The 24,566-nt window shown below is 37.9% G+C and overlaps 1 protein-coding gene across 9 annotated transcripts in view; it reads left to right on the top strand.

Annotated features, from left to right (window-relative positions):
- FARS2 (phenylalanyl-tRNA synthetase 2, mitochondrial) overlaps nucleotides 1–24,566 on the top strand; it is a 231,445-nt gene that overhangs the window by 30,393 nt on the left and 176,486 nt on the right. The window lies entirely within an intron of this gene.

Raw genomic sequence — 24,566 nt, 5'->3', positions numbered from 1 at the left:
TTCTTTTTGAAAACTGAAATCTTGATTATTTTTAAAAATACTGAAAGAAGTTGACTAGCCATCCTTCCTCTTGAAAATATCAAGGTATTTTGAAACATTCTGCTGGACACAAAGCATATGGCATTATCTCTAACTTTTATTTTTTGTGGTGGGGATATGTTGCTTTGCTTTTTGTGGGGTATGTTAAAGATGGTATTAACATTAAGCCTTGTTGCTCAGGCTTAATGTTAACCATACTTTAGAGGAAATAGTGGCCAAAAAAAAAGAGATGGAAACCTGATTATTGCATTATTATTCCAGTGTTTTTGTGAAGCTGCAATCCCTTTATCATCTCTGTGGCCCTTCCCTGGGCTTCACTGGGAAGCCCAAAGCTAGACACAGCCATCCAGGTGGTACTGAACAGAGGAGAGGGATCAGCTCCCTTGGCCTGCTGGCAATGGTCTTCCTAATGCAGCTCAGGATGCTCTAGGGCTTTCTTTGTGTGACTGTCTCACAGTCCAGCTTGTTATCCACCTGGACCATCAGCTCTTCTCCTGCAAAACTGCTGCCCTGCTAGCCAGACCCCAGCATATACCAGTCCTTGAGGTTAATCCTCCCCAGGAGCAGGATTTTGCTCTTCCCTTTGTTGAACTTGCTGATGCTCTGTTGGCCCATTTTCTCAGTCTGTAGCGGTGCCTCTGAGTGGTGCCACATTCATCTGCTTTATCAACAATGCTTCCCAGTTTTGTGTCATCTGTAGATTTCTACTTGGCCACGAATGGAGATGTTAAAATAGTATTGGACCCCCTATGACCCCTGGGGCACACTGCTGGTGACCAGCCTCTAGATGGACTGTCTGCAGCTCGTAGCAATCTCCCAAGGCTGACAGCTCAGAGCAGCTGATAACAATCTCCCAAGGCTGACAGTTCAGCCCATGTTCAGTCCACCTCATTGTCCACCACTCACTGCCCTTTTTTTGTCAATTTCTTTATGAATATGTCCTGGGAGACACTGTCAATAGCCCTGCTAAAGTCAGGACCAACATATGTCCACTTCTCTCATCTGCCAAGACAAAAATCTTTTATGGAAGGCTAACAGATGTATCAGACATGATTTCCCCTTCATAAATTCAGGCTGAAGTCTCCTAATCACCTTCACATATTGTGGAATTTATTTCCAAGATTACTTGCTTGGACACCTTCTGAGGGATTGAGGTGAGCCTGGCTGGCTTGTAGTTCTCCAGATCCTCCTTCTTGACCTTCTTGAAAATAGGACTGACATGTTTTCTCCCATCTCTGTTTTCAGCTAAACTTACTAAGGGCAGACCTTTAGAGTGTAGTTTCCATTTTATGATGTGCCTTGCTTGTTATTTTTATAAAGATACTTAATTTAGACACTGCAGATAAAATAATATTTTTTGCTGATTTTAACTTTACTATATGTTGATCAAATCTTCATTTTAGGACTTGAAGCAGCTCTAAATATAAATAAGGCCATATGCTAAAAGTAGTGTACCATATCTTGTTAATTTTTTTCCTCACTTCCACTTCATTAGCTGAAACCAGCCCAGGTTAATTGAGACTGGGAACTCTATTCCAGACTACCATCTTTAGAGAGTAATCAGTTTTCCTGAGAGAACCACTTGAAGATTGTTAGGGAGGACCCTTGCAAAAGCCTTCCTTTGATGCATGCCAGAAATCATTTATGTGAGCTAGCAGCTCCCTACTCCCCAGCAGTATGAAACTTAGCAACCTTTATTCTGGTCATGGGAGGGGGAGCTTGAGGATTGGTGTGAGCAAACCAGGACATCAGTCAAGCTGAATTGATTTAAATCATAAAAATGAATACTTTAAAAGCATAGAGAAGCTTTTCTGTGTTATATGTTGTTTTCCTTGAAAGTGCTTGGTTTTCACCATCTGGAAAAAAGTGAAATTAGTTGCCTGCTAAGTAATGTTAGTGCTTTATGCTAAAGTAAGCTTTTTTTTTTCACTTTTAAGCAATTATACAGTGTAACACAAATATAGCTGGTTTCTTAATATTTATGCATTCTAATTTTAGAAGGTAATGATTGATGCATTTCCTGCTTACCAGCTAATAATTAATTTTAATTTGGGACATTTTGATGGAAATTTGAATTCAATTAAAAATACAGAAACCAGACAGTATTCACTTTCCCCCAAAACTATAATTCACATGGAAAACTACTGAACAGGCTAAACAACGCCGGTATCTTTGTTGAATGAAGCAGAATGTTTCTGGATATTGTGGTCTGCTAGTTTTTATAATTAATGAACATCATCTTGAGCAGGAAAGGTACAGGTGGTTTCAGTCTTACAAGATAATTATGATTTTTCTTCTGGAAAAGTTAGGCATAAAATATGAACTATGAAGTGTCAGAAAGGGGTTTATATTATCTTCCATGTTTTTTAGAGTCATTTTAATCTATGGCTTATTGTAATAAGCAAGTATTTCCAGATGTAAGCAGGTGCTTATTTTACTATGCAGGAAATTAGTGTTCCCCACCTTTGTTCTTTATACAACTCTGTTTTGTTGATGGATTCAAGTATTGAGTATATAATTTTTTTTTTTTTAGATCTTAACTTATTTTGACAAAAGAAAAAAATACAAAGAAACTTTTTAAGGACTATATTGGTGTAGCTCCTTTTTTGTGGGCTGTATGAGATAAGGACTGTGCATGGATGCGCAGAGCTTGGAATATAGTTCTGGTTTCAACACAGAATTTGATTTGGGTTTCCTCCATTCCAATGATAACAATTTGCTGTAAGTGAAGGGAGGAACAGATTCTTAACCTGCCTTAGGCAGATGCAGAGATTTTTTTTAAGTTCCACCTTGTCTGCTATTTGCAAAGTAAGGAGACACCTTTTCGTGGTTTGGGTCTCTGATACCTGGGCCAGCAGGTCTCTCCTTTCATGTCTGAGGTGCTCATCCCCCAACATACCTGGACAGGACGCTGTAGGATCATCTCTTCTAGTTACATTAGGAGAAATCACAGGCTACCTTAGACTTCCTGCCATCTGAAATTCAGACCAGTAGATCTGTTTCGTGGGACACACTGCGTGCAGTCAAACCTCAAGATGATGCAGCTGTCAGGAGGAATCAGCAATGACTGAAGCAATTGGTTGCTATGGCTGTTGCAACATGATTGCTTTCTGTGCTGCTTTACTGCCTTACTCTGCAGGCACACAGTTTGTGGTAATTGGGAGTGGGGCTGTGATGGAGCCTCATCCCTAATGGGCTACAGCTGTGCAGGACAGGTGACTATTGAAGGTAACAAGACAGGGAGTGCTGAAGTGCACTGACCAATCACAAAGGGAACAGAGGGCACACACGTGCAGTGCATGAACATCAGGGGTATAAAAGGTTGGGCTAAAGCATGTGAAGGGTGGATGCTTGAAGCTGTTTGATGTGGTGTGATGTTGCTCTGTATGGGCAGATGCTTTCTGATATTGTATGGTGATACTCTGTGTATTGTGGCTGTCTCAACTGTGGCATGTACTGTGACGTTATTCTTACAATGAATTAGGCCTATGATGCTTGGGGTAAATTAAGAATAGTAAAGTGTAAATGTATGGCTCTGTAAATCTACCTCAGAATGTGCAGTCTCTGAAAGGTTAATATAATATGTAATAGTTGATGGAAGTGCTGACAATTCACCTAAAATAGCTATCTACAAACTTACTTCTGTTGCTAACCAAAAAATCTGACTTCTTTATTCTCATGAATACAGTGTGCAATTAAAATTAAATTATTTGTAGAGGTAAAATCTGTGCTATTTGGGATTTGTTATGGAAGCCTTGTAACCTTTCAATCAATTTAATAGCTATGTGCAATATTGTTTGCTGAAGCAGGTATATTGCATGTTTATGTTATACATGTGCAGATAGAATGTTTTTGTTACCTTGGCAGTATTTCTTGTCTGCTTTGAAGTAGCTTTCTGTGGTTTGAGAATAGATTTAATGTTTACTCTGAACATTTTAACTTCAATATTAAAAGAAAAAAAAGTTTTGCACCTTTGGTATTTAATACTTTTATTCACAATGAAATGGAGCAGCCAGTGCAGAACTAGTTGTTAGGGAAGGCAAGATGATTCTGCAGTTACTAAGCATTCCACTTCTGTCTGAAGGCACATCCTTTATCTAACCCTGTGAAGTCTGTAAATTTTTTTGGGCTGTAGTTTTTGATTAAAGATTTTTTTTTTTGACAGAACAAACATAAATTGTTATTTTGCAAACCAGTAACATGGTTATCCTTTCAAAATTACTTCCGAATGACTCTGTCAGCTGGTGTGTTCCTATACACACATTCATGCCTTCATGCATTTGAATGATGGAGATCCTGAAGGGAATGAGGACTTAATTTGGAAAGTGATTCTTAGAAATTTCTGGACACATGGGTTACAGTTTTATGTAGGACCTGATTATTTAGTTTCCTCTACAAAGAGGTGGCCTTTGGCTTTGCTGACTACTTTCATTAAGCTATTAACTGAGATGCTTTTAAACAGATACATTTTCTACAAACATGTTCAATACTGATGGTACTGGTGCAGCCAAATCTGACATGCAGGAAGAACTGAGCTGATGAAATTAACAGATGCTATTCAGATGGTAAAAGACTGTTCTAAGCTCTGTTCTTGTGCTTTTCAACAAGTGCATGAAAAAGGAAATGAACAGTTTTATTGAACAAGTAGTTTGTCAGCTTTTAATGGAAATTGTTATTATTCTGTAACACTAATGCTGCTTCCGTCAGTATGTCTTTTGGGGGCTAGACCTCTTCAGTACTGCCAAAATCAGTGTGGCTGCTCTGTGCAGTTTTTCATACAAATAAATGAGAAGATGCTAGAGGGGGAGAAGGTGTCTATGACAGTTTTGTCAAATGAAGGCAGATCCCCTTCCTTTCTTTCCCTCCAGATTCTTGTCCTTATTGTACTAAGATTTATTTAAGGAATTGGCAAAAGAAGGTTTTGCATAAAACTTTGAACTGTTGAATTGTTACATAATTTTTACATTAATTCACCAGGCAGAGACCAAAAAAATCTAAAAGAATGTCTACATCACTTAAGGCAAAAAATTGTAGGAAGATGATTTCTTCTTTCAAAAAAGATCTCTGTAATTGTAGAATAATTCTATAAAATGGCAAGTTTCATCCATTATTCCATGAAGTCCACTGTTGAAAGGGGTAATGCATTGGGAGATCTGTTAAAAGTCCTTTTCAGTTTAGATTGCTGTAGTCATGGACTGGTATTTGTGGGTGAAAAAAGCTTTTCCCATTTCCTACAAACTCTGTTGTAGGTGCTTCAAGCAGGGACAATTATTTTGCAAGTTGGTGTCATCTTAATGTGCAGAAGAAATGGTTTCATGATTTAAAATTGTAAGGAAAAAATATCTATTTTAGGTTAAAATCTGTGGTTTGTTCTTCCCCCCTCACCTTTTGCCATTGACATGCAACTCTTCCTTTGCAGACAAATCATATGGTTTAAGTTGTTGTGCACCATGGAATATAAGGATGTGAGTTCTTAGTAAATTTTTCCTGGGTTGTGCACATGCCTTTAGCTCCAGAAAAGGGCATGATGAAGTGTGGTGGATCATGCAGCACTTGGCCAGTTTCAGGTTGAGCTTTTATTCCAGTAGAGCTTGTATTGTCCTTGAGCTTGTATTCCACAGTAGAATCAAATACGAATCCAATTGAAACTCCAGTAATTAAAATATAGTCAAAAGATTGATACTGCAAGACTTTAGGGTGAATCTTAACTTCTTTGGGGCTTCAGAAGGTTTGGAAATTGTATTGCTCAGAGCTTCATTTTTCTTGAGTACAAAATTACCTTTGTTTTCACCCTGTGTTGGTAGCCCCTGGAAGCTTTGTGCATTGACATGCTGAGCAGAGCTGAGAGAGTTTATGATTTTAATGGAAAGAGTGAAAAACAAGCAGAGTCTGAGATGATCCCAGGACAGACTCGGCAGGGAAAAAGGGAATGGTTGATTATCAAATGGAAATTTGGGGAGATTTGAGACCCCGTGTGACCTGTGAACAAGGGCCCCAGCATGACACATATAATTAAGATTTTAGTCAGCAGAATGGTGATTACTTACGCCATAAAGTCTGAGAGTTTTACGTTTTACTGTCACTTCCATAGAGTAGTTTGTATGGCAACTGTTGTTGCTTGTGAGTCATAAGTAGTAATCTTAAGATCTTACCAGTAAAATTTTATGCTGTGCACTCAACATTGCGTTTGATATACAGAACACCCAAAATGTTCTACAGGAAAGTTTATTTACTAACAGTTCAGAGGGTTTTGCATGTTTATTGTCGGTAGTTCTCATTTTCTGCATCTGTAAATCTACTCTTTAGTTATTTCATTGCTATATATAGTCAAGAAAGGAAAATATTTTAAAACACACATAAAAAGCCTGTAAGTATTACTTGTAGTAAAATTCAGTATCTAAACAAAGTGCACCTAAGATTTAGTGCCTTGAAACTTTGCAGTTTATAGGAAACTTTACAGGAGATAAAAAACATGTGCTCTGCAGTGGATGAAAGCTGATAACTTTTCCCATATGAAAAATATGGGATTTTAAAAACAGGTTCATGATTTAAAACATTAGAAATATGATTATAATGTTCTGTTGCTTTAGTATGTTGCTTGTCCTGCTCCAGAAGTTAGATTATTTCTGGAAGAAGAAAGCCTTAACTTTTGTGGTTATAAATTAAAAAAAAAAAACAAAAACCCAAAACATTCCTGAGGCGTTTGCTTTAGCAGTCAAGAAGTAATCTGCTTGCCAAGTGACTGCTTTTCTATCACTGGTATATGCAATTTAAAAAAAGACTATTCTACTTCACAGAACTGATAGAGTGGAGGAGAGAAAGGGATTGTTTTCTCTTCTGGATATGTTCGCAATGGATACCCTTCATGTTCTCTTCGTGTTCCTGATGGAAAGATCAGTGGTGAGGCTACCAGGAGAAGAGACAAAACCATATTGGAGAGCATATTGGAACGGCTTTTGATGCTGTCGATTGCATTGTTAGTTTCCACTCACCTGGCTTCATTCAAGGAAAGCTCATGTGTGCTAGCAAATGTATTTTGTCATTAAGTCTGTCGTGGAGCTCTCTGTCCTGCAAAATGCATTAAATAGTCATGTGGGATTTTTCATACCTGGGACTTTAAGAATTTTTTCTGTACTTGGTTTCTTTACCAAAAAAAAAATGGAAAGTTGATTCCAAGCTGCTTTATAATAGGGCCTATTATCCTATTCTTTATCTTGCCTTGACCTTCTCTACTGTTATTGGTAAGATGCTAGATTTTTAATTTTGCTCCTAGCGTAGTAGATTCTGTGATTATGTAGAAGTGCATCCTGAAATGTTCTCCTCACTGGGAGGAGCACTCTGTGATGTGCCATGAGAAGAATTCCACCTAAGGAATTACGGTTTTAGATTTTTCAGCTGTTCCTAAAATTTGTCTTCAGATGACTTACAGGTATTTGAAACACATAAAAATACTAAATGGACTGGCCCATACCATGTATCTGACATCCTGCACAGCTTTTCCATGGTTTTGAGCATTTTTCAATAGGACACAGCTGCTACTCGAGTGATACTGTTAAATAAAGGTCTTTACCTAATGACACAGGATAGATAAAGGAAAACAACTTCCTTTTTTCTCTGCTCCTGCCAGTGTTCACCTGTATTACTTTCTTTTTTTGCCCTGAAATAAAGTAGTATTGATAGTGAAGCATCATTTCTGAATTGCTTGGGTGTGAACATCAGCTGTAATTAGTTAGGAGACACTTCTGTTCCTATCTTATAGTGATGGACAAAAGTGAAGGCATTGTGAATAAATTCAGTTATGTTCCTTGCACTTCTATGTGAATATGCTTAGAGGTGTTGGAGTAACAAATTATAAATTAAAAAAACTTGTTGCTTTGAGAAAAGGAGAAATATTTTTTCCAAGTCCTTCAAGCAGTAAAGTCACAGGCATCGTACAGGTTTGTGTTGTACTTAATGTTTAATCTCACTGTAGTGAGGAGTGCAGTCAAGATGAAATGTAAGTATAGAAGAGCATTGGGATAGGAAGAGGAGATGACCTTCCCAAAGTCATTTTATGTTTCAGTAATATCAGCTGAAATATTGACTCTTGAGTATTGTATTCAGTTTCAGTCCCCTTACTCTCTAAAATGAGATTGAAGAAAAATTAGTAGAAGTTTTTCAAGAACCCAAGTAATGGAAATGATGACTTCTGTATGAAGGAATACTGAGAAGTTAAAACATCACAATATGTATGACTGCTGTTTGAAGAATGGAATAAAAATAGTATCTTGTCAGCTCATTATGATCCATTAATTTCAGTGGAAATTTTTACCTAGACCAGCTAGAAATCCTACAAGAGTAGCATGAAATTATGGATGGAAAAGCCTAATCCATATGGATTTTCCTGCCTATCCTCTGCTGTGAAACAAGATGAAGAGAATAATTGAAATACCACCATAATGGTGGTATTTTAACTGAACCAGGTAGTGTTGTTCCAACACACAATTAGCAGCTGGTGTCTAAATAGCCACTGCAGTTTTTCTATCATCGTATTTCCATCTATGCAAAAAACTGCTGAGAAATTTTGTTGTGATAGGGAAGGAACAATGTTGTGTTGTTTTGTTTACTGATAGTATGGAGCTAACTGTGGCTGTTAGTGAGCACTCAAACTTTCTTTTTAAAAATTGCTGTGAATGTTTGTACTTTTGCCAGTTAATCTGAGAGTAGGAATGCCAATGAGGAGAATAAAATATGGAAAATAATGCTGTGTTTTATATAGCACCTGCCATGCTCTAGAATATTGGAGCACTTACTAAATAGATGCTGAGATGGATAAAATATGACAGTGCCTATAAGCAAATACATCACCTGCTAAGCTTTCAGCAATATAACTGGCATAAAGCCATGAGCACCATTAAAACTGCTACTGAAAGAAAGACTTGGCTAGACCTCTAAGGAATAAGCCCTTAATATGTGCTTCATTAAAAAAATTGTGATAATGATCACAGAAATAATAACAAACCACAATAAGACTGGAAAGACCTTGAGATACTGACTAGTCTGCCCCCCCAAAGCAGATTGACTTTTATACCTGTTTCTTTTTAGCACAGCTGTTTAGAAATCTGCATGAAATAATAAAACTACAATAGGGTCTGCACAAGCAGTCTCTTACTATGCGTCACTGTATTTGTAGAAAGAGTTATTGTTACAACTTCCACAAAGTTTTTGAACTTTGGTTTTGGTAGGTGAATTGCTGCATGTCCAGGGTGCAGTGGAGACAAGGTTAATCCAAAGTGTGTTCTACTTCTTTCAGATCTGATGATGATGGTGAAAGTGTCTTTAATTTGTTTCCTCTCTGGCTATAGTATATAGTATATTCAGTACTTGGTACATTCGGTACTTCTACATAATTCCTTCTTTGAGAATTGTAATTTCTTCTACTGTGTTTGCACACTTCAAATTATTTTGAGTTTTTTTTTTTGTATTTTGCATTTTTTTTAATGGTTATGCCAAAAATTTCACTTATTTATTCCTTCCTGCTAAACAGGTCAGGAATGCTTCCTATTTTATGTGGTAGATATTCCTGTTTATATAACCATATGATGGCTCTTTCCTGTTTTTTTGAATCCTATTTTGAACTTTTAAGGCGCTCATGGTGTATTAGAAGCCCTGATTCGCCTCTGAGGAAAGTGTTGTCTGTCTAGCAGTTTATTTGCTCTGCTGTTGGTGTGCAGCTGGCTTTGACAAAGTTTGGAAAGTTGTGCTTGCCCCTGACAAATTGTTCTGTTATTTTTATGAGCACTTCTCTAGTTTGACAGAATGATTTTGGGTTCCAGCCCTGTTATCCAGCATACTTGCAGTGTTGATCTGTAGATTTAAGCATGTCCTCTGTTCAGTTCTGTAGGTTGCTAATGGAAAGACTCCCTGAAACTGGACCAAGTTCAGATCCTTGCTAAAACCCACTCAGCAAAGCATCTTGTGTTTGACAGAGAGCTATTAGCGATTTTTTGGGTTCATAAAATAAAATTTTGCATTCATTCACTGGTAGTTTTCTGTAGAAAAACACCTGCTTATGAGAAAGCATATCTGGGGGAGTCAGCTGCCTTTTCTTTGGTAATACAAGCTGGAAAGCATAGAAGGAAAATTAGCAATCTTGTGGTTTCTGGCCTGTGCTACCATTTCCCCACTGTTTCTCAGTGGGATAGAACAAAAGCTGAATTTTTTAATGATCTGGTGATGCATAAGGAGCAAGTAGGAATAGTAAGTGCAGAACAAGACTTGATTTTTGCTAAATGATCTCATGGCACAAAAAGAAAAGTTGGAGGTGCTTGCTTGCACATTAGTAGCTTCCTGTTTGCCAATAGTTGAATGGTCAGGTAAGGATATTCTGTGACTGTTTTAGTAGCTTTAATAATCAGGCTTCTGTTGGACTTCTGTAATTACTGGATGCTTATAACAATACAGATCACAGTTGCTATAGAAGAGACAAATATGAAAGTATCCTTTTAAATATCAAATCATAGTATTTTGTTTCAGAACTTATATTTCACTTCTTCACTGGTGTGTGTTTTGGTCATTTGTATCTATAGGAAGAAGCATGTCATGGAGTAAATTTTATGTCCTGAAGGCATTATGTGACATACTGAAAAATATGCACAATTCAATGTAAAATTTCCTTTTTTTTTTCCCAAGAGAGAGAGCCAAACACAGCAGCATGACTACAGCTAGACATAAAGTCATTGGTATTCCTACTGCAGATGATTTCTTGTTTGCCCGTGGAATTGAAACAAACACTAATTGAGATAAATCCAAGTCTGCTGATATTTACATTAATTGCCCACAGATTGCTAATAATAAACTTGTGGGTTTTGAGTGAAATAATGGAAGTTGGCATGACAGTTGTACTGAGTGCGCTAAATTTGATGCACATGGAACTTAAATTGCGTAAAGTGTGGATACCTTTAGGATGGAGATGAATGTGGTAATTATTTGAACAATTGAATGCAGGACATTCTTATGGAGATGTAATTTTATTTACCCAAGATATTTTTGAGTGTACCTGGTATGTCAAAAGGCTGTGTTCTAAAGTTTTCAGTAAACAGATTTGAGTTCAGGTCTTAAGCTGCAAATTCCTGCTGTGTGAGATACATCCAGTGCAGTGCAGGATTCAGGTGTCAGAACTGTGCATGATTTTGTAGTTATCTTTATAAGGCTGAACCTTAATGAGTTGGGTGCCACCCTTCTCAAAGTGGTGAATTTCAGCCTTAAGTGTGATCACTGGACACATCAAAAGATATATTTCTTTTATTTATTTTTGCAATTTATAACAAATTTGTAGAAGACACTGCAAAAAGCACATCAGGTTAAAAGACCACTGAAATTTACCTCTTGTTTTTCTGGCGAAACATTATGATTTACCCACTTTACATGGTATCCAATTAACCATAAGAGCAGAGAAGTAATTTGAAAGTATGAAAGAGACATTAGAAGAGCCTTCCTTAGTTTGCTACTCTGCTGTGAGGAGAAGCTGACTTGAAGACTTTAAGGAAAATAAGTCTTATTGAGTGCTTTATAGTTATTTTATCTTAAATTCATGTACTGCTAAAGAAGACTGAAGGCTCACAACAGGTCTATGACAGCAATGATAACACAGGAAGCTATCTTTTTTCTACCTCTATCTTAATTAAATAGCATCAGCCTGGAAGAAAGAGGTGGTAATTTTTTGTTATTATTTTTTTCTGCCTGTACACAGTATTTGATCTTGTTCTGTAATTATGAACAGAGGTGCTGATTGTAATGGTGTATTTTATGTAAGATTTTGCAACAGTCTGTGATTGAAGACCCCTCCACTGGATGTAATTCTTCTTTAACTGATGTTGAAATGTTAACATCATGCCTTGATTGCTTTCCTTTCCTTTGAGCTGTGCTTCTAGTAAGAAGTAAATGAGAGCTGAAAAGACTGACTTCAGTTTCATTTTGTTTAAATTCTGGTCTTCACAACTCTTTGGTAAACTTTGCTACACAGTAAACTCACTCAACTTTTTTTGCTAAATAACTTGCCCTAAACAAAAAGTTAATTTTTTTTTGGTGGCATTGCTCTTCAGCTCTAAGGAAAATTTAAACATTCCTATCCAGTCTATTGATCCTTGTTTATCACAACTCCTCTCTCTGGTGTCAAGAAGTGAACCACACACTGAAAGCAATCAGAACTGCTTGAGTCAATCTAATTATTTCTCTGTCTCCCAGCAGATGACAGAGAGAGGAAGTGGAAAAGGAGAGTTTCTAGCCCAGATGCCAGTAAGTGCATTGGAATGGCAGAAATTAAATGGCAGAAAGGTCCAGGATAGCAGCTTTTACTTTCAGAATTAAAAAGCTTTCATCTTAAGACCTTTCATCCTTGGCTGGTGGGGTAGAAACATGTGGAAATGTTTAGTTGTAATTTTCAAATATGAAAGTGCCACATGCAAATTTTAGAGGTACTGAAGTTAGGTGTTTGTGCAATTATGCATAGAAATCGTTGCAGTTTTGCTTACATGTTTTTGAATAAATTGCAAGTTCACATTTGGGTATTCAGTAGATTTGTGGATGAATCAGGTTGATCAGATGTGATAAATATGATTTTGTCTACTCAGCCTCAAAAGTAGTGTCCAATATTCATATTTTAATGCTGCATATAAAATGAGATGACGTGCTGTGCTAGGCCAGATTTTGTTATATCATATTGTAACCTGGACAAATTTCCTGTAAATCTTTTGATTCTTTGAGTATAAATGGTATGGTAACATGAAAATAAAGTTAATATTTTTTTAAGACCAAATAAGATAATAACTACAGAGAAAAATACCCCCAAAATGAAAACAGAGTCAATCCCTGTGTTGCTTACATGATAGCCTATACTTGGGAAATTGTACCTTTGAGCTAGCAGGTACAGAGAAGAAAACAATTCTGAGCCATCATTTTTATTTATTAGCTCTAAGCAGTGGTCCCTGGCATTCCAGGAACGTAATAGGAAAGTTTTGCAGTGAAAAAATATTGGCACACATCATAAATCTATGGCTGAGTTAGGTGTTGTGTAGATGCTGGTTATGTTTTTCTTTGCTAAATAAAACCTGATTTTCCTTACCTGGAGCTTATTGTAGTAGTAGTCTTTTGGTTTTTTATTTATGCGCAGGAGAGGGGGCGGTACCTTTTTACCATAAAGCTAATTCATTGTGGCCTTCTTGGGTCCCATGTAGTTGATTCTGGTCTCAGCAAGTCACTGTTTCCCACCTTATTGCACATTGAGACCTACATCTCTGTTCATTAATGATTTGGTTTCTCAGTATATTACAATGCTTTTAAATTCCACTCTGGATTTGGTTTTCCTCTGCCCACTGGTCATCGTAAAGATTATAATGTAGGATTATTTAGCACTTATATGTGGTACCTGTCACTACTGACCTCACATTTGTTTCTGATTGCCTATGCTGGCAGCACCAGGCATGACAATTTCCCTTTCATGTGCTGTATCTTCATATTTTGTCTTTAGTCTTCCTGGATTCAAGGGCTACTGTAGTGGTAACAATGCATGGTGTAGTAGACAACCTCTGGCTGTTTCATGACGTTGGTGAGGCTTGCTTTCTTTTTCCTTTACTCTGAAGCTGTTGTGGGCCTTGTGTGAGCTCTGCTGAGCCAGTTCAGCAAATGCTGGCTGCTGTGTCAGGCTGGCATCAAACATTTTGGCCCCTGCAGAGCCAAATGATAAGGCTGATGGTGTGCTGTGGCTTTTGGCCAAGTTTTCACTGGTAAATGTGATTAAAAGACTCTTAATTGCTTGCTTTAGCTCTTGTAATGTGTTATGTTTGAATCTCAGATGACTGTTAGTTCTCACAGGTGATACAGGAGAGGCAACCACCCATGTAATTCTCTTTTCCCTGGCTGGACTGGGAGGCTGACATGATTCACTCTGCAAAATCACTGAGGCAAAATCAGCAGTGGGGTTAGGTACAGTGTGAAACTTCCCCAAAAGAGGTCACCAACAAACAGAGTTTGGTAGATGACAAGTTGACTGTGAGCCAACAGTGCCCTCACAGCCAGGAGGGCCATGGTGTCCTGGGGTGCATTGGGAAGAATGTGGCCAGCAGGTTGAGGAAGGTGATCCTGTCCCTCTGCTTGGCCCTGATGAGGCCACATCTGGAATGTAGTGTCCATTTCTGGGCTCCTCAGTACAGGAGAGACAAGGAGCTCCTGGAGAGATTCCAGTGGAGTGCCACAAAGATGATTTGGGGTCTGGAGCGTCTCTTATGAGGACAGACCGTGGTATCTGGGCCTGTTTAGTCTGGAGAAGAAAAGACTGAGAGGGCATCTCAATAATGCATATAAATATCAAAAAGGCAGGTGCCAAGAGGATGGTGCCAGACTCTTTTCAGCATTGCCCAATGACAGGATGAGGAGCAGTGGCTATAAAATAAAATACAAGAAGTTCCATCTCAACATAAGAAAGAAGTTCTTTAAGTTTTAGGTGACAGAGCTCTAGAGCAGGCTGCCAACCTTAACAATTCTTTGCTTCTGTCATACAATTTCTTCGTTGAAGTAAATGCTGTCCTTTGTTTTGGTAAAGTGTGACCAGAGGTGAAATACTATTTAGAGGATGACAATTTGTGAATGCCATGCTGGATTTTAGGCCAACCCTGCCATGGAACAGGTACAGCAGCAATGGTCAGTCCACCCAGTTTTGCATTTCCCTGTTTACCTCAATAAAACTTCATTTATATACCTTTCCTATACCATCTTCCTTGAGTGTCTTCTACTTCTGCAGTTGATCTCTCCTGATCAAGCTGAAAACATAATTTTAATTACAATAACATTGAAGTTTGAGCCACAATACAAGCAGAGCAATGGCTCTGTAATTCTTGCTCAAGGAATGTAGGTTTGAACCTTAAAAATCTGCACATTCAAGGACAAGATTGTTTTGATGGGAATATCTCACTTTGTCTGAGCTGTTCATTGTGGTTCCTAATGGGCAGTTCTGGCAAGCTGCTCTCAAAACATTTTGATTCTGTTCACAGTAGCAGTTATACTTGTTGAGCTGTTGATAAAATGATATTGCAGACAACAAAAAATTCTGAACACAGAGAAAAATGGCAATATAGTCAAAACAATTTGGGAAAAAAAAGGTGAAAGCCAAGAAGTTGAAAGACAGTGCTTTTGACTTGGGAGCTGCTGCACTAATGGGTATAAATTATGCAATACATTTCCCATGGGCATACTGTAGAGCTTAACTGGTTAATGGCTGAAAAGCACTTTGAGATCCTGTGTAGAGATATGCTTTGGAAAAGCAGAGTGCTGCTTAATGGAAGTCTAAATGCCGCTGCATCACACTGTTCTGGTATGTCTGTGAGTCCAATTTGTGTCAATAGTGATTAAACCTATGGATCACATTGTTGGACATGTTTACATTTGGCAAGGTGAGTATGGGTATGTTTTGGTAAACCAGAATAAATTATTAATTTGCTTTATTTGACAATCATCATATTTAATGCAAATTTTAGATTAGTTTTTAATATACTGTGATGCTTTGGATGCTTTTCAGGTTTGCTTACAGTGAAAACTAGCATTGCCTACTTAAAAACTAAGCCTTCAAATTTATTGCATAAGGAGTGCTATGTAAAATTATAGTGTACCTGGCCCTAAAACATACTTACATTATGAATATATAAAAATTAAAAATAAATTTGGAGTCTGACTGAAGTGTCTTTTTCTTAAATCTTTTTCTTTTGCAAGTTCCTCTTAAGGAGAAATGATACTTGGAAACTCCTGGAAGTGATTTAGGTCTTCAGTCTGTTCAGAGAGTATAGATTTTAACATCTGATTTTACAGAGTGGTTACAGTTTTGTCTTTGCTTTTCTTCACTATGATTTGTGAGGAAACCTCAAGAATAATGTGCTTTTTTGGTTTTGTGTGTCTTTCCCTTGTGCAAATTGGGTTTTTTTCCCCATTTACTTATGTCAAATTTCAATAATTAAGTGGTTTCTGTCATGACAATACCTTTTAGCTCACATGCTACCTGGTAAGCAAGTTTATTTGCAAAGAATGTCACTAGGAGAAATGTCTTGAAGGAATCAATATCTAAAAGCATGAATTCTAGACCTAGAGCAGCACATAGTCCCTTTTAGAAGTTAGAACCTGTTATTACTGAGTGTGATGTTTTACTCACTCATTAATTTACTGTTTTCTTCCAAAGCTTATGAATGTGAACAGGCAAATGAAAGTGATTTAAAAAAAATTTTCCTTCCTGTTTTCTCTTTCAAGTGCTTAGTGTGCACTGCCCTAGCTTGATATCTTATTGCTAACCCCTTTGTATGGCTGCCAAGTTTTCTTGCTTAATTTTCTTGATAAATGGTTTGCTCATTAATATTTCAGGCCTGTTCCAACCATCCTCAGACAAGTGGTATGCCCCAGGCAGGGAAATGTAGTTCCTTTCTTAGGAGCCTTCTAATCTTTTCCTTAAATGCTTTGTCAGAGCCTATGACAGATAAATGAAGATGGTGCAGTTCAAACTAGAGATGACTTATTTGTACACACGTGACCCTACATTTTCCAGCTGGGAGATGTGGTACTCCAGTGGAGTCTCCACTGCAAACATCCACATACTCTCTTCTTTATCCATCCTGAAGTCTGTGAGACTTATTGATTCTGAAGGGGAATCTGTAGAGATATTTGTCTCTCTTTTTTTGATTGGCTGTTGAAATATACATAGTCATGATAAAGCCTCTGTCTGTTCACACTTTCATGATTTCTGTAACAGAGACAGAGCAAGGAATGATACCATAGCTGAGTCAAGAGCTTAAGTTGAGACCAGGTTAATATCACAGCTAGGTCTGAGGTGCAGATCTCTGGTGATATTTTGGCCTAAGATGATAGCAAATTTGTGAAACTGATCTCTTTAAAGCTTGATGTGACAGAAAATTGATATGACACAAAACTTGGAATATTCCTGCTGCTACTTAGGGTTGAAACATCCTATTGTTGATTACATACATATTACAGCCATGAAATAACTCCTGGGTCTTAAATACTAATTATGCTTGCTGGTTTATAATACTACTTAAATTATTCTAACTATACCATGTTGGCTAGGGTATTGCTAAGGAGAGCATCTGGAGATCTGTGGTAAGGCATAGATTTCCCCAGTTCTCCAGAAGAATGGAATAACAATCAGTACTATGGGGATACAGCAGGTAGAGCTGAAGACTTTCTCATTTGTGGATGAACTTGATGGTTCATGTTTGCTGCCTCCTCTGGCATGTCCTGTCTAAATAATTTGGTTTCCCCTGCTGTCTTTTGCACTGTCACTAGGTCTGCATGTGTCCCATTCTTGGTATTTAATAACTTTTTTAAAAAAGGTATTACTCCCTCTTCCTGTTGAGGCAGGATGAGGTCTCTAAAGTTTTATTATGCCCAAATGGTGTAGCTAATCAGTGAGAACTAAGAAGGTACCCCACTACAATAAATACTGCTAGTATTTAATTTCTAAACAAATTTATTTTTACTTATATGAAACTCTGTAGCAGTAAAATTCTTGTGGTGTATGCATCTGTAAAAACACATAATGAGTTGCAGATACTGAAGGAAAAAAGAAGGCAGAAGGAATAGTGATAATCTTGCAGTGAGGATTTTATAGGTGTTTAAGTGTCTCTGTCCCTTTCATCTGACAGTTATTTACAAATGCAGAAAGCTGTTTGGCAGCACTTTCAAGGCACTGGAAAAAGAATATTCCCTCAGCAGCCAAGGGTAGTGTTTTTTCAGGTTGCATTCCTTGAAAACTGGATATATTTAAAGGCAGTAGACACATTTGAGAATATTTGATAATAATTTCTGCATTGCCTTTTCACAGTCTATAATTTGTAATGAAATGTATTCAAAATATGTTTGTGTAATGTGGATTTTCCCTTAAAATAAGGCATTGACTTAGCTGTTTTGTCTCATTGTGGAGGTAAGGAAGAACACAGGAATGTCGGCAGGAGATCAGGTCACAGCTATTTAATTTTTAGTAGCTCTGCGCGCCTTACTCATATGCATTATTGGAAGTTACCACTAAAGGGCCTTATTGATATTTCTTCAGTAAATAAACTCTGTTTTAGTTTGTGGGGAAAAAAAAAATTAAGGTATAAATGAAAGAAAAACAGATTTTTTTCTGATGATGTTCCTTAGTTTAATCTTCTGTCATGCATATATATAATTTCTTTTTCCAGCCATAGTTTCTTTCCTCAGAATTTGCCTGTTTTGATTTTATTCATCTGTTTTTTTAAAGTCCAAATGAAAAGAGTGTCATCATGCTTTTTACCTTATACTTCTCAATTATGCATGTTGGAGAGTTTGGTGCCTTTCCACCCACCCAGAAGTCTGAATTTGTTTTGCTTGTGGTCTTTAACTCTTAAGGTCTATGTTGTATACACTTAATACTCTATGTTGTATACATTTATCTTTTGAAAAAATATATACTGTCTCAATAATTCAGCAATTTGATGTACCTGATTAGCTTGCTGATTACAAATTCCAGTGTGTAGATAATCTACTGACTTGTTTAAAACAAATTCACTGTAACTTGTCTTGTAATCTGATTAAATGAGTCTTTGAAATGATCTCATACCAGTAGGCAGCACAGCTACAAAATTTGCAAGTGTTTTGGCTACTGAAAAGCATTTTACTTGCTTTGAATCGTGTCTGGAAGCATTATCCTTTTAGTTAGCGGGAAACTTATGGATAAACCTGACCAATCCTGGAGTGACACTGTTTAGCAGGGAAACCAGAGCCTGCATCAGCCTTTGGAGGCCTGCTTGGGGCACTGAAACTTGTTGTATTGGGATAGCATTTTGTCACCATTTGCAATATCAAACCTGCAGCTGGATGGTGACTGAACTCAAGGGATGATGCAAGACATTTTGAAATGGATGCTTGCCCAGAGGTACATTCCCTTCTCCAAAGACTTGCTGCTCACTGTGGTTATCTTGGCCCATCTTGCAGTCCTGAGGGAGTGGTGCAGGTGGTTGAAGGTGTGCCACAGCAGTGGGGACTGTATTTTCTGTGTTTGCCTCCAGGTGCTCATGTGTCTGAGACAGGCCATGGGATGCTGGCCTTTGTTCAGACATTCAGCATCTTCTGCATCAGTGGAAAAGGAGCATGGTTGTTCATACCTTTCATATTTAAGAAGCTCTTATGTGTAGCACTGAGAGAAAGCAGGATCATGCCTTATCCCAGGAAAGGGTTTTTAGTTTTCTCTCTCAATCTTGCAAGCCTCAGAATGTTGCCCAAGGTGGCATTGTGATTAATGTATCACCATTACAGAGCAGACAGCCAGCCAGCTTATGACATATTTTTGCTTCAGTCAAGAAAAATAACAAAATAACAAAATAATAATAAAAAGTTCTTCTGTGTGTTTCTGGAACTTACTGACAGATTATTAACTAGATGAACTCCAAGTACATGAAAAAATTAAGAGCCAAATACTTGGAAGCTATATTATCTTGCCAATGCTTTGTAGTTCATGAAGTACTTTAATGGTGTTTAGCCATCATCAGGGATATCTGATAATATTCTGCCCTTGGAAGGTCAGGTTCTAAAATGGATCCATTCTAATTTATCTGCAAGGCTATTTCAGAAGTCTGTGTATGTTATATAAATCCAGCATGCTCAGTAGAAGTCTGTTCTGGTGTGCAACAATGTATCATCATTTTAAAATGAGCAGTAAAAAATCCGAGCTTGTTATTAGTTTTGCATGCAAAACAATTTATGTTATATCCTATGAAAGGCAGATATGGTCATGGCAATACAATGATATTTGCTGCTGTATGCCTACATAGTTTTCAAAACTAAAATTCAATGCTTAGCTAAATTGCTAAGCAGACTGGTAAATGTCCAATTTTAGCAGCCTAACATATGTTTATAATTTTTATTTCAACATATGCTATGTCGGTTGAACTCCCCTCCCCACACATACGGTAGATAAAAGCTGTCACATCACAAAATGGTGGCAGCCCAACTTTTCTAACATTTTCCATGGCACTTCAGAGTCTTGCATTAATTAGCTATTCTTGGATAGGAGACAGACTCTCATCTTTGTAGAATTTTGGTTTCAAACCCGTCATGTACTTGGGTTTATGTATGCAGTAGCCCATCTGTGTTTCTGCAGCCATAAGCTGTAAAAAGCACAGGGCAGAGAGAAACGCGGTCAGCAGGAGCGAGGGTGCCCTTGGCTCACAGATGCAAACACCGAGCAAATGGCCCCACAAGCTGGCCCCTTTGGGCTCTAGTTTGCTCAAACAGGAGCGTTGTCCCTCTTCCACTTTCTCAGGAGACGTGAGTGAATAAAACAACATTGGTGCACAGCACTGTCTCCTTTCATTGTGGGCTGCTAAATTGCCCCTCTTTTCTCCTCCTTTTTCAAAGCAGGTGTAAGGAGGAATTTCACTGAGTCTATGATTCTTTCCTAAGCCTCAGCTGGGTAGTGGAGAATTGTGACAAATACCACTGCAGCTGTGATAATGCTGTCTTAATCCTTGCTGCACTATGACATGGAAACCTGGATTTAGACATGAAAGGACATCCCTTAACAGTACAGCAGTATGATCCCTTATCAAATCAAACTGCCTTTTGCATGTGCTCCAAAACCATGGTATTTTTTTCTGATGTATTCTGTCTGCTATTTCCCTGTTGTCAGGCTCCTGACTGTGGTGTACTTTTAGCATGTGTAATGTCTGCTGGGCTGCTGCATGGGGAACGGTTGGTTTTCTGTACAGGAGGAAGGAGCCTTGCCCATCAATTAAAACTGCTGTAGAAATGTCACAGGGTCTGTGATACATGACTGATGTTGGCAGGTGTGGTTGTATCTGTGCCTGGTCTATGCACAGCACGGACAGGGTTGTTCTTATGCCTTTTCACCCCTGGGTGGTGTGGATGCCACCTCCTGTCCTCTGGTCTGCCTTGGAGCTGCTCAAAAGCATGAGCTAGGTGCAAGTGTAGTTCCAAGTAATGTATGGTGTCATTCCTATCCAAGACTAGAGTTGTAGTAGACATCTCAGTATGGAGATTGAGGTCCAGCAACCTGAGCCATGGAGCTTCAGGGGAGCTGCTGAGGTACCCTGAAATGTGTCCATGGTGCTCTCTGGCTGAGGACATGTGTATTAGGAGGTGGTGGGCCTGGTGCTTGCATGTTCACCTGCAGAGCTTTGAGAAACCCCATGGAGAGCTGCCAGCAGAACAGCCTGCTTCCAAAACCCTGCATCTTCATCCAGAGCCCTGTGTTGGCTCCCAGCTGCGAGCCAGATCCACTGCCAAACCCAGAGTGCAGGATTCACTGGTGATGCTGGTGGAGGGCTTTGCCATTCATGGTAGATGCCAGTGGTGGTAGTTCAATGTCTGTTTCCAGTTTATGTATTTGTTTTCAGCTACAGAACCTGCAGCTGCTGTTTGGCTCACTGTTCTTGTAAGCTGGCTGGCAGGCCTTGCTGTGGGATTCAGGTTTTGTCAGTGTGCACAGAAAAGAGTTTTGTTTCCCTGCCAAATGAAAAGTATGGTGGAAATAAAGGAAGAAAATTATACATTTAAACTGCTTTTCCAGATGTTTAAATAAACACACACGGAAATAAATAAGCATAAATGCATAAATTTCTGTTTATTATATGAGAACATAAGTAATTAGTGTGTTCTTAACACCAAGTATTTATTGCTAGAAGAAAGGTAAAGAGATGTCTTTATTTTCCAGTGTTGCTCTCTGCCTTGGTAAACATTACTTTGGTTTGAAGATTTTGTGTACAGTCTGCAGAGTGTAAACATATTTTACTTTCTTCTCTGTGGTTTCTCTGCCCAGATGTAACTTATCACTAGTTGACTTGAACTAAGTCCAATACCATTTTTCTGTAATGATTCTGAAAGGAATACGTGACTCTATGGTGGGAGAGGAAAGTAGCAGAGTGTTGTTGTAGGACTTGAGTGTTTCTGGAACTCTGGTTGTGATACCATGTTAGGGGCACACTTAGTGCTTGCTTGCTGTTGTTTGCAGTACTTGGACTCATCTGAAAACTATAACTTTTCTTATTACATTACTTACTGCTCAGATTTTGCTTTGGATTAGAATAATAATGCACATAATAATGCCATTTAACTATTTAAGGCACAGCATAATGTTAAGATAAAAACTCTGATACAAGTTCAGTAGGTTTTTCTCCTGTACAGGTTTGTTAGGAGTATATATCACTTGCTTAGAAAAAAGAGTGTTTCTGAATTATCAGAAACTGATAGCAGGCTTCCTCATTACAAATACTGAAATATAATCAGGTAAGCCCTTGAAGTTGTATATACTAGAGTCTCCCTTAAAAATAATGAGTCTTAAACAAACAAACAAGAGTGCCTCCCTAGTACTGGTGGTGCATGTTCTTATTTCTTTTTCCATAAATTTATAATCATCAAAACTGTTTATGTGAAAGTTAAGCTTCTCATGAGGTTGTCTGATTCTCAGAGGAATGATATTTAAGAAAGCAGCAAACATCACAAGAATCACGATAAAGTTATGGGAGTTTTTGTACATTACGGTTATGTGTAAGTTTTGAATTGAAGTTTTTAGAAAAATAAATGTATGGGCAGATGGTGATATTTACTTAAGGGAAGCTGAATTCATTATCTGACTAGGACTGGGTATTTCAAGCAGCTGTTTGAAAATGAGAACTCACTTTCCATGAAGGAGAACGTATGTTTCAGGAAAATGGGGTCTCTTTTCAAAATGTAAGACTATTCCTTGCTTAGCCTCTATCAGAGTGGTTTCTGATATGTATGTGAATTCATTTATTGAAGAACATTCTCAGTAATGATCAAGAGCTAATTTGATGAAATAGCTTTGTAAACTCTTTACTGCCCCCCTGCCCAAGGCAGTCATTCTTAAAAGTTTCGAAACTAGATAAAATTTATAGCTGTTACTTATTTCTAAAGTTATTCCACCCAAAAAAGGATTAAACGGAATATTCAGTAATCTTATGCTTCCCCACCAGGATTAATTTCTGTCTACCCAACTTGCCTTTATTTTGATTAATTGAGATACAATGACTTGAGGAAAAAGACCTATGGAAAAGTTCTAGATACAAGCCAGAATAAAAGCCAAATGTGACTATACTAATTATCTTTTACAGATTTGATTTTTTCTGGGACTCCCTATTTTAGTATGTCTGTTCATTTGCATACGTATTTTGAAGCATGAGAGTATGAAAAATAGTCTCACCTTGTTTATTTTGTTACTTACACTTGTTTTCCTTATGTTCCTGCGGAAAGCTAGCCAGATACTGTAATCCTAAAGACTGTATCCCTTGAAGAATGTGGTGCATTTATTATTGCTTACGTCCTTTCTTCCCCTAATTCTTTAAGATGATTTTCGCAGAAAATTCTTTCACTCAGAAAACCTGTGGCCCTGTAATTCTTGGTTCATAAAGAAGTACAAGCCAGTTTGTAGCAGATGCCTTTCCCTGGTCACTTAACTTCTAATGCCTCTGCTTTCCCATGCCATAATAAGCAAATTTTAATGCTTAATTATTTTACTGGGACCTTTGCTAATATTTCTGAAGCCCATCTATAGATTTTCAAGTAATTTTTCATCTCAGAATGGGCTTATGCATAAGGAGTGACTGAAAGGTTCATCACTCTCAAAACTCTTTGGTTTTGGAATTATCTTTGAGCTCTACAGAGAATGCAGCTGTGTACACATGAAGCACAAAGCCTGTCTGTGAACAGGGATGGCCCTTTGATGGGAAATGAGTTCTTCAGTTCAGACAACTTGAAGAATCTCATCTCTTTGCCTTCCTGGTATCTGACAGGCCTGCCTTCCCTGTACAGCCATGGAAGCTGTGCAAGCAGCCATCCTGGGGAACATGTGGAAAAAGGGGCTTTGTGATCACTGCAAAATTCTAACATTGGTTCTGACTTTATGCAGTCTTTATGGTGAATCTTGTGCAATACTCATATGTGAATTTAATAAGCTGTTTATATATAAATATATGTCTTGTCTGGCCATCTGTTTTTTCACAGTGGTTCAGTAGTTTGAAAGGTTAAACTGGTTTTGTCTGGCATTAAATAAGAATTAGTGATGATTGCATAGTGCATGCCACATGCATCAGGTAGATGTGGAACACGTTCTGCAGCTTCTGCTAATGGAGATGATATAGCAATAAGTTAATTGCTTGTTGTAAGCCAGTTCTGACTGCGGAAGGGCACTGTTAAGTTTCCTAGTTTCTCTGAAGTAATATGAAGTTATTGCCACATGTTGTAATTGGAGGAAAAATATTGTTTCAAAGAAGGCCTGATGTTTATTCATCTTTGAAGAGCATAATCTGGAATGGGGTTCAGGCTAGATCCAGAGTCATTATTACTGGTGCAGTCATGCAGAAGCCTGAAAACTGATTAAAATATCCAAGCTGAAATTTGACCACAAGGGTATTTTCCATCCTCTGAAGTCAAAAGAGTGGTTTATAATAGGAACTTTGTCATGCTAATCAAGCAGACATTTGGATTGATCTATCCCTAAGATA

This window comes from Molothrus aeneus, chromosome 1, assembly GCF_037042795.1.
Source record: "Molothrus aeneus isolate 106 chromosome 1, BPBGC_Maene_1.0, whole genome shotgun sequence".
Lineage (NCBI taxonomy): Eukaryota > Metazoa > Chordata > Aves > Passeriformes > Icteridae > Molothrus > Molothrus aeneus.
This window is presented reverse-complemented; position numbering and strand designations above follow the sequence as displayed.